At 48.1% G+C, this 9,056-nt stretch overlaps 1 long non-coding RNA gene across 1 annotated transcript; it reads left to right on the plus strand.

Annotated features, from left to right (window-relative positions):
* The first annotated feature begins 2,819 nt into the window (after positions 1–2,819).
* Positions 2,820–8,727, plus strand: LOC116438448. The gene is made up of 3 exons (XR_004237746.1): positions 2,820–2,922; positions 7,744–7,788; positions 8,228–8,727. It is a non-coding gene; the product is annotated as an uncharacterized LOC116438448 (long non-coding RNA).
* Positions 8,728–9,056: the final 329 nt, after the last annotated feature.

A 9,056-nucleotide genomic window follows, 5' to 3' on the forward strand; every position in this document is an offset into this window, starting at 1 on the left:
AGATTGCACATTTTCATTCAATGACAATTCTCACAAACTGTATAGAAGTCTTTTAAGTTTGAGTAGAATCAGGTGCTCCGTTTCTAGTTTCATTCTCTGAATTTTTAGATGCACTATGGAATCAGCAAGCGGAATCCTGTTTAAAACGTGATTGAAACCATCATCTGTTAAACTATTTGTTTCTTTCTGCATTGTCTGGCTTAAGCCAGAAGAAAATTAAAATATATATTTATGCTGTGTGCTGAGCTTTAAGTTATTAAACCCCTCAAATCAATGTATTCATATTTTTTTCTTTACTTTCTGTAATCCTCTCTGCTGGACCTATAAAAATAGACTAGAACATTTCAGCTTCTGTTTACACTTGTAATCCCCTTCTCATTCTCATTCAGAGCACTCATAGACATGCTGATGGGAAGCCCACTGAAATCCACAGAAAATATTTCTTTTGACACCAGTGATCACTGGATCAGGACATAAGTTCCCCATATTGCCAGGGATTCACTCTGCTCCTTGTCCTGAAAGGTAGAAAAATAGTTTTGTGTTTGTGTATGGGGCAGAGAAGAGGATTTCAATGCATTTGAAGTTTAATGCCAATCAACACTCTACTAAAGAAGACAAATTTTCTGCCCTGGAATTTCACTGATATGCTTCCTCCAAATCCCAGAACACAACTCCCCTTTCCCAGTTCATTTGGACTTTCTCATGAGTTCTCAAAAATGGATGCAAAATGTTCCCTCACACTTCTGGCAGACACCTTAAGAGTTAAATTTCATCAGTCCTTTCTGATTTGACAATAATCAGATTATCCCACTATTCTTTAACTCAGGCTACCTTAATTCTGCCTCGTGGCCTCTTTCTTCCTTTGTTAACTATCACTGCCTTTTCACTGACAGCTCAAGCATCAAACCCATCAAGCATTTTAGAATTCCCCTTACCATCTATTACCTGCTTCTTCCCTTTCTGCTAAGTAGCAGACCGAACATTTTCTTTTGTCAAAGCTTCATTTCTTAGACTCTTGGAGAACTTTTTCTTGATCCATTTTACTTCCTTTCCTAATAGCACCTCATTTTGTGCCTTTGACTTTCTGACTCCTGTTCTTACATGCCCTTACTTTTCTCCTGTAAGGGACCCTGTGTCAGAGACTGTGAACCAATTTCCACTGTGCTGTTTCACATTTGAATGGAATGTTAAATATTTAAACAGCAAAGTTCTTCTTGTGGTTTTTAAATCAGTATTAAGTGATAGTCAGAGTGAGTTTTCAGGGAATAGAAGGGTCCTCTGACATCTCAAATAAGAAGCGATGTGCTTTTAAACACAAACTTGCAGCAAAATTTCAGCAAATAAAAAGATGTTTTCCTACTAAAATTTAAAAAAAAATCAGAAAAAAGGCAAACAAAACCCCCAAAGAAATATAAAAACCCCCAGATTCCAAGAATTCTACAGGGAAATAAATAATTTTCAGTTCAAGGACCTGGCTTATCCCTTGCCTATGTACACTGCTGACCATAACACCTCTCCCCTCACACCCTAGCCAGCAGAGATGGACACTGAAGTGAAAATCTTTGAGTATGAGTCTCTGTGGCTGCACTTCCCAGAATGTAAATGTCTTTTGGGCTGAATGAGTACTGGCATAACAAAACCCAAAATGTTTTCTCCCACCACCCTGGATCTAGAAGCTTTTAGAGATGTTTCTGATACAAGACCAGCAGATGAAACCCATGGTTGTCACTGCCTCAAGTAAGGCAGCCACTGTCACATATGGATTGGTGTGCACATTCCAGCAGATTTGTAATGAAGTTTAAATGCCTAAGGCTATAAATACATGACTAACTGTCTAAAAGTGTCTGAGCAGGTTAAATATCCAATTTCTCTTAAAAGAAGTTCATCTAAAAATCTCACAAAGCTTCTAATGGATTTTTTATCAATATGATACCAATTATATTTACATTATCATACAGAGTAAAAGGGGGTAATTTGTCTCTTGGGAAGGCTGAGGAGAGAATGTAGCATCCCAAAAGGTATTTACAAGAGAATAAAGTGGATAACAGCCTTTATTCATACACTTAAAAGCCAGAATTTGCTGCTTGTTCTCAAATAAGTTCCAATTTTGAAGTTAACAATTACTCACATAACAATCCTATATCTTCAGTATCAAATGGTCTTTGTCATGTTCATCTCTGGATAGGAATCTATTGGTCTCGGCTTCATAACCTAAGTTGTTTTTTCTTCTACATTCAATGCAGGGCTGAGTCGCACATTGAAGAGAAGAAGGAAACATTTTTCAAGAAAATAATTACAATATTCCAGATGCTGCAGCTGTGTTTTACATTGTGTTCTCTTTTTCTTATTTTAGTTTTTCCCCTCTAGATCTATTTTTGTGGTGGTGCAGGTGGTTCCAGCTGCCCTGACCACTCAGAAAAACACACACAGTAAATCGTGGCAGTCAGAGTCCCAAGTTTAAGCACCCACTTCGAAGTTATGGTGACAACCCATAACCCAGAACCCTTGTTCTGCCTTTTGCATGTTTCCTCCCAATTGGTTAATATTTTCCCCTCCCTGTTTTATGTATGAGGTTACATATATTCATTTCCCTGGTTTAATATGTATCAGTTCTTGAAAGTTCTTTGTTCCTCAACACCCCATTGGATCCTTCCTGAAGTCCCTCCTATGTGTTGTTCCCACTGGTTCCCTCACTGTTCACCCTGCCTACTTGTCCTTATCCCATTGGCTGAGATTCCTTTCCCCGCCTATTCTGTACCCAGTATAAAGTCCCTGGACCCTGTTAAAAATTTGGCTATTTGTCCTTGTCATTTCACTGGAATAAACCTGTGTGGAACAGAAATGGAGAGTCCCCTCTCTTTACTTCTTTGCCTTTGCCTGCATGCCTGCATAACAACGGCAGGAAGACAGAGCCCCTTTTGGGTGAGGAGCTCTACCCCTTTTTTATTGTGTGATGGGCACTGAGTGCCGCCTTCCAGAGGGTTTTTAGCGTTGACCTCCGGGCTTCTTTGTGTCAGCATGCGAAGGGTAAAACCCCTTTCTGCCAGCTCACTGCTGCAAAACCCCACATGTTTTTACTTTGTTTTCCTATTTCTCCCAGACAGTAAAGGAATTGACGAGACTAAGAATTTAGCTTCAGCAATGGCTACAGTTTTGCTGTGCTTGTCAAAATCTGTATGGCCACTGATTATTGCCAGAGGGGATTTAGGGATTTTTTTTATATCATTTATTGGTGATCCAACTCTGTCAAGTTAAAAGGTCATATTCTACTTGAAGAGTTAAAGAAGCATATTTTGAAAAAAATTTTCACAATATTTGTTTTTCTACATTACAAATGAGCAAGATGTGGAGAAAAAAAAACAGATGATCTGAATGTCATTAAAGAAAAAGAAAACTCAAAAAATGGGGAAGGAAAGAGAAGGTGCAGGAAAGTGTGGGAACGGAAGCTTCAGGAAGGGAAGGTGCAGGAAGGTGCGGGAAAGGAAGGTGCGGGAAGGTGCGGGAAGGTGTGGGAAGGGGGGTGTGGGAAGGGGAGATGCGGGGAAGTGCGGAAAGGGAAGGTGCGGGGTGGGAAGCTGTGGGGCGGGAAGGGAAGGGAAGGTGTGGGAAGGTGTGGGAAGGTGTGGGAAGGTGTGGGAAGGTGTGGGAAGGTGTGGGAAGGTGTGGGAAGGGAAGGGAAGGGAAGGGAAGGGAAGGGAAGGGAAGGGAAGGGAAGGGAAGGGAAGGGAAGGGAAGGGAAGGTGTGGGAAGGGAAGGTGTGGGAAGGGAAGGTGTGGGAAGGGAAGGGAAGGGAAGGGAAGGGAAGGGAAGGGAAGGGAAGGGAAGGGAAGGGAAGGGAAGGGAAGGGAAGGGAAGGGAAGGGAAGGGAAGGGAAGGGAAGGGAAGGGAAGGGAAGGGAAGGTGTGGGAAGGGAAGGGAAGGGAAGGTGTGGGAAGGTGTGGGAAGGTGTGGGAAGGTGTGGGAAGGGAAGGTGTGGGAAGGGAAGGGAAGGGAAGGTGTGGGAAGGGAAGGGAAGGGAAGAGAAGGGAAGGGAAGGGAAGGGAAGGGAAGGGAAGGGAAGGGAAGGGAAGGGAAGGGAAGGGAAGGTGTGGGAAGGGAAGGTGTGGGAAGGGAAGGGAAGGTGTGGGAAGGTGTGGGAAGGTGTGGGAAGGGAAGGGAAGGGAAGGGAAGGGAAGGGAAGGGAAGGGAAGGGAAGGGAAGGGAAGGGAAGGGAAGGGAAGGGAAGGGAAGGGAAGGGAAGGGAAGGGAAGGGAAGGGAAGGGAAGGGAAGGGAAGGGAAGGGAAGGGAAGGGAAGGGAAGGGAAGGTGTGGGAAGGGAAGGTGTGGGAAGGGAAGGTGTGGGAAGGTGTGGGAAGGGAAGGGAAGGTGTGGGAAGGGAAGGGAAGGTGTGGGAAGGGAAGGTGTGGGAAGGGAAGGTGTGGGAAGGGAAGGTGTGGGAAGGGAAGGTGTGGGAAGGGAAGGGAAGGGAAGGGAAGGGAAGGGAAGGGAAGGGAAGGGAAGGGAAGGGAAGGGAAGGGAAGGGAAGGGAAGGGAAGGGAAGGGAAGGGAAGGGAAGGGAAGGGAAGGTGTGGGAAGGTGTGGGAAGGGAAGGGAAGGGAAGGGAAGGGAAGGGAAGGGAAGGGAAGGGAAGGGAAGGTGTGGGAAGGTGTGGGAAGGTGTGGGAAGGTGTGGGAAGGGAAGGGAAGGTGTGGGAAGGTGTGGGAAGGTGTGGGAAGGGAACGGAAGGGAAGGGAAGGGAAGGGAAGGGAAGGGAAGGGAAGGGGAGGGAAGGGGAGGGAAGGGAAGGGAAGGGGAGGGAAGGTGTGGGAAGGGAAGGGAAGGTGTGGGAAGGGAAGGTGTGGGAAGGGAAGGTGTGGGAAGGTGTGGGAAGGTGTGGGAAGGGAAGGGAAGGGAAGGGAAGGGAAGGGAAGGGAAGGGAAGGGAAGGGAAGGGAAGGTGTGGGAAGGTGTGGGAAGGTGTGGGAAGGGAAGGGAAGGGAAGGGAAGGGAAGGAAGGGAAGGGAAGGGAAGGGAAGGGAAGGGAAGGGAAGGGAAGGGAAGGGAAGGGAAGGGAAGGGAAGGGAAGGGAAGGGAAGGGAAGGGAAGGGAAGGTGTGGGAAGGGAAGGGAAGGGAAGGGAAGGGAAGGGAAGGGAAGGGAAGGGAAGGGAAGGTGTGGGAAGGTGTGGGAAGGGAAGGGAAGGGAAGGTGTGGGAAGGGAAGGGAAGGTGTGGGAAGGGAAGGGAAGGGAAGGGAAGGGAAGGGAAGGGAAGGGAAGGGAAGGGAAGGGAAGGGAAGGGAAGGGAAGGGAAGGTGTGGGAAGGGAAGGTGTGGGAAGGGAAGGTGTGGGAAGGGAAGGGAAGGGAAGGTGTGGGAAGGGAAGGGAAGGTGTGGGAAGGGAAGGGAAGGTGTGGGAAGGGAAGGTGTGGGAAGGGAAGGGAAGGGAAGGGAAGGTGTGGGAAGGGAAGGGAAGGGAAGGGAAGGGAAGGGAAGGGAAGGGAAGGGAAGGGAAGGGAAGGGAGGGAAGGGAAGGGAAGGGAAGGGAAGGGAAGGGAAGGGAAGGGAAGGGAAGGGAAGGGAAGGTGTGGGAAGGGAAGGGAAGGTGTGGGAAGGGAAGGGAAGGTGTGGGAAGGGAAGGTGTGGGAAGGGAAGGTGTGGGAAGGGAAGGGAAGGTGTGGGAAGGTGTGGGAAGGTGTGGGAAGGTGTGGGAAGGTGTGGGAAGGTGTGGGAAGGGAAGGGAAGGGAAGGTGTGGGAAGGGAAGGGAAGGGAAGGGAAGGGAAGGGAAGGGAAGGGAAGGGAAGGGAAGGGAAGGGAAGGGAAGGGAAGGGAAGGGAAGGGAAGGGAAGGGAAGGGAAGGGAAGGGAAGGGAAGGGAAGGGAAGGGAAGGGAAGGGAAGGGAAGGGAAGGGAAGGGAAGGGAAGGTGTGGGAAGGGAAGGTGTGGGAAGGGAAGGTGTGGGAAGGTGTGGGAAGGTGTGGGAAGGTGTGGGAAGGTGTGGGAAGGGAAGGGAAGGGAAGGGAAGGGAAGGGAAGGGAAGGGAAGGGAAGGGAAGGGAAGGGAAGGGAAGGGAAGGGAAGGGAAGGTGTGGGAAGGGAAGGTGTGGGAAGGGAAGGTGTGGGAAGGGAAGGTGTGGGAAGGTGTGGGAAGGTGTGGGAAGGTGTGGGAAGGGAAGGTGTGGGAAGGTAAGGGAAGGGAAGGGAAGGGAAGGGAAGGGAAGGGAAGGGAAGGGAAGGGAAGGGAAGGGAAGGGAAGGGAAGGGAAGGGAAGGGAAGGGAAGGGAAGGGAAGGGAAGGGAAGGGAAGGGAAGGGAAGGGAAGGGAAGGGAAGGGAAGGGAAGGGAAAGGGAAGGGAAGGTGTGGGAAGGGAAGGGAAGGTGTGGGAAGGGAAGGGAAGGGAAGGGAAGGGAAGGGAAGGGAAGGGAATGGAAGGGAAGGGAAGGTGTGGGAAGGTGTGGGAAGGGAAGGTGTGGGAAGGTGTGGGAAGGTGTGGGAAGGTGTGGGAAGGTGTGGGAAGGTGTGGGAAGGGAAGGGAAGGGAAGGAAGGGAAGGGAAGGGAAGGGAAGGGAAGGGAAGGGAAGGGAAGGGAAGGGAAGGGAAGGGAAGGGAAGGGAAGGGAAGGGAAGGGAAGGGAAGGGAAGGGAAGGGAAGGTGTGGGAAGGGAAGGGAAGGGGTGGGAAGGGGTGGGAAGGTGTGGGAAGGTGTGGGAAGGTGTGGGAAGGGAAGGTGTGGGAAGGGAAGGTGTGGGAAGGGAAGGTGTGGGAAGGGAAGGTGTGGGAAGGGAAGGTGTGGGAAGGGAAGGGAAGGGAAGGGAAGGGAAGGGAAGGGAAGGGAAGGGAAGGGAAGGGAAGGGAAGGGAAGGGAAGGGAAGGGAAGGGAAGGGAAGGGAAGGGAAGGGAAGGGAAGGGAAGGGAAGGGAAGGGAAGGGAAGGGAAGGGAAGGGAAGGGAAGGGAAGGGAAGGGAAGGGAAGGGAAGGGAAGGGAAGGGAAGGTGTGGGAAGGGAAGGGAAGGTGTGGGAAGGGAAGGGAAGGGAAGGGAAGGTGTGGGAAGGGAAGGTGTGGGAAGGGAAGGTGTGGGAAGGGAAGGGAAGGGAAGGGAAGGGAAGGGAAGGGAAGGGAAGGGAAGGGAAGGGAAGGGAAGGGAAGGGAAGGGAAGGGAAGGGAAGGGAAGGGAAGGGAAGGGAAGGGAAGGGAAGGGAAGGGAAGGTGTGGGAAGGGAAGGGAAGGGAAGGGAAGGGAAGGGAAGGGAAGGGAAGGGAAGGGAAGGGAAGGGAAGGGAAGGGAAGGGAAGGGAAGGGAAGGGAAGGGAAGGGAAGGGAAGGAAGGTGTGGGAAGGGAAGGGAAGGGAAGGGAAGGGAAGGTGTGGGAAGGGAAGGGAAGGTGTGGGAAGGTGTGGGAAGGTGTGGGAAGGTGTGGGAAGGTGTGGGAAGGTGTGGGAAGGTGTGGGAAGGGAAGGGAAGGGAAGGGAAGGGAAGGGAAGGGAAGGGAAGGGAAGGGAAGGGAAGGGAAGGGAAGGGAAGGGAAGGGAAGGGAAGGGAAGGGAAGGGAAGGGAAGGTGTGGGAAGGGAAGGTGTGGGAAGGGAAGGTGTGGGAAGGGAAGGTGTGGGAAGGGAAGGGAAGGTGTGGGAAGGGAAGGGAAGGGAAGGGAAGGGAAGGGAAGGGAAGGGAAGGGAAGGGAAGGGAAGGGAAAATTCAATGGAACCAGGAAAAATAATTACTTTATTTAACGTTCTGGTTTTTTCCTTACAATTGCTGTTCCTAATTTCTTCAGATGGAAGTAAAATGAAACAGCTCCATGATGTAAACCTTCTACTCTGTAAGACAAAAATCTGTATGGAGTTAATTAATTAAACCAGTAACAATTTATCCAATATTTTGGGCTTTGCACTTCTGATGATTAAAAAAAGTACAGAGGTGGAACTCAGAAGATTTAAGTATGGTATAAGAACTGTCTGTATTATTTTTCTGGAGCTTATCCTTTCTGTGCCATATAAAATGCAATAATCATAGTCTCATCTTCTGTAAAAGGATTAAAAATAATGGTAGTTTGGTAGACAAAGAAAAGTACGAATTTTGTAACAAATATGTATGTATGATGATCTTGAGGCTCAGTAAAAGAAGACTTTCCTTTAATATTAATGCACCTTTATTCTTAAAAGTATTTTAGAAATTTTGACTGTCGGAATCAATTGCTCTTTCTAAAAAACTATATATTTAATTTCCCTATTTTAGTATAAACTACGTTTATTCTCCAGACTGGATCTGCCTTTAGACTTCTCCACTGCCTGGCCTGATAGACTGCAGGACCCTCCATGATCTATAAGAGGTCTCTGCCTCATATCACTTGTCAGCCTGTTACAAGCACTGGATCAGACACCTTTTGGGACCTCAGACTTCTGTAGTTAATGGACAGAAATTACTCCAGGTTAATATCTCTTTAAATGAACACCAAGAAAGCTTTTGGCTACACCTTCTGCATATGAGCACAGCTTTAGCAAAGGATGGAGTTAAGGATTAATTAAACATCTTGCTGTTTGCTTTGCTTGTAGAGTGTCTGGGTGAGTGTGGGAGAGAAGCCTCAGTGCATTTATCCATTACATTTTTGTATGCAAAGTGAAGGCACAGCCTTCTCCAGTCTTTCCACAGGAGAAGGTTGATGCAGTTGTCTTTAGACAGAAGAATGGATACTACTCTTTTCAAATCAGTTACAGATCCTTTACAGGTCCTGCATCTTATTGTACGCATTTTTAGATGTGTAAACATATAACCCTCCCCTCAAAAGAAACGTAAACATATAACCCTCCCCTCAAAAGAAACAACAAGGCAGAGCAGATTATTTTTTAATAACTAAGTGTGATTTAATTGAAAAAAAAAAAGAAAAAAAAAATATATATAAGAGAAAACCCAGAGGGGAATTTTTGTTTGCAGAAACGTGTAGATCTATTTTTTGCAGTTAAAGCACTTTTTTTCTTTTTTTTTCCCAAACTCAGTTTTGAGTGCGTGTGAACAAAACATGGATCAAAACTGTTATCTGGCCATTCCTTGTGTGTTGAAGCATTAAGCCAGCCCAGGTTTGGAAACTGC

Source organism: Corvus moneduloides, chromosome Z (assembly GCF_009650955.1).
Source record: "Corvus moneduloides isolate bCorMon1 chromosome Z, bCorMon1.pri, whole genome shotgun sequence".
Classification (NCBI taxonomy): Eukaryota; Metazoa; Chordata; class Aves; order Passeriformes; family Corvidae; genus Corvus; species Corvus moneduloides.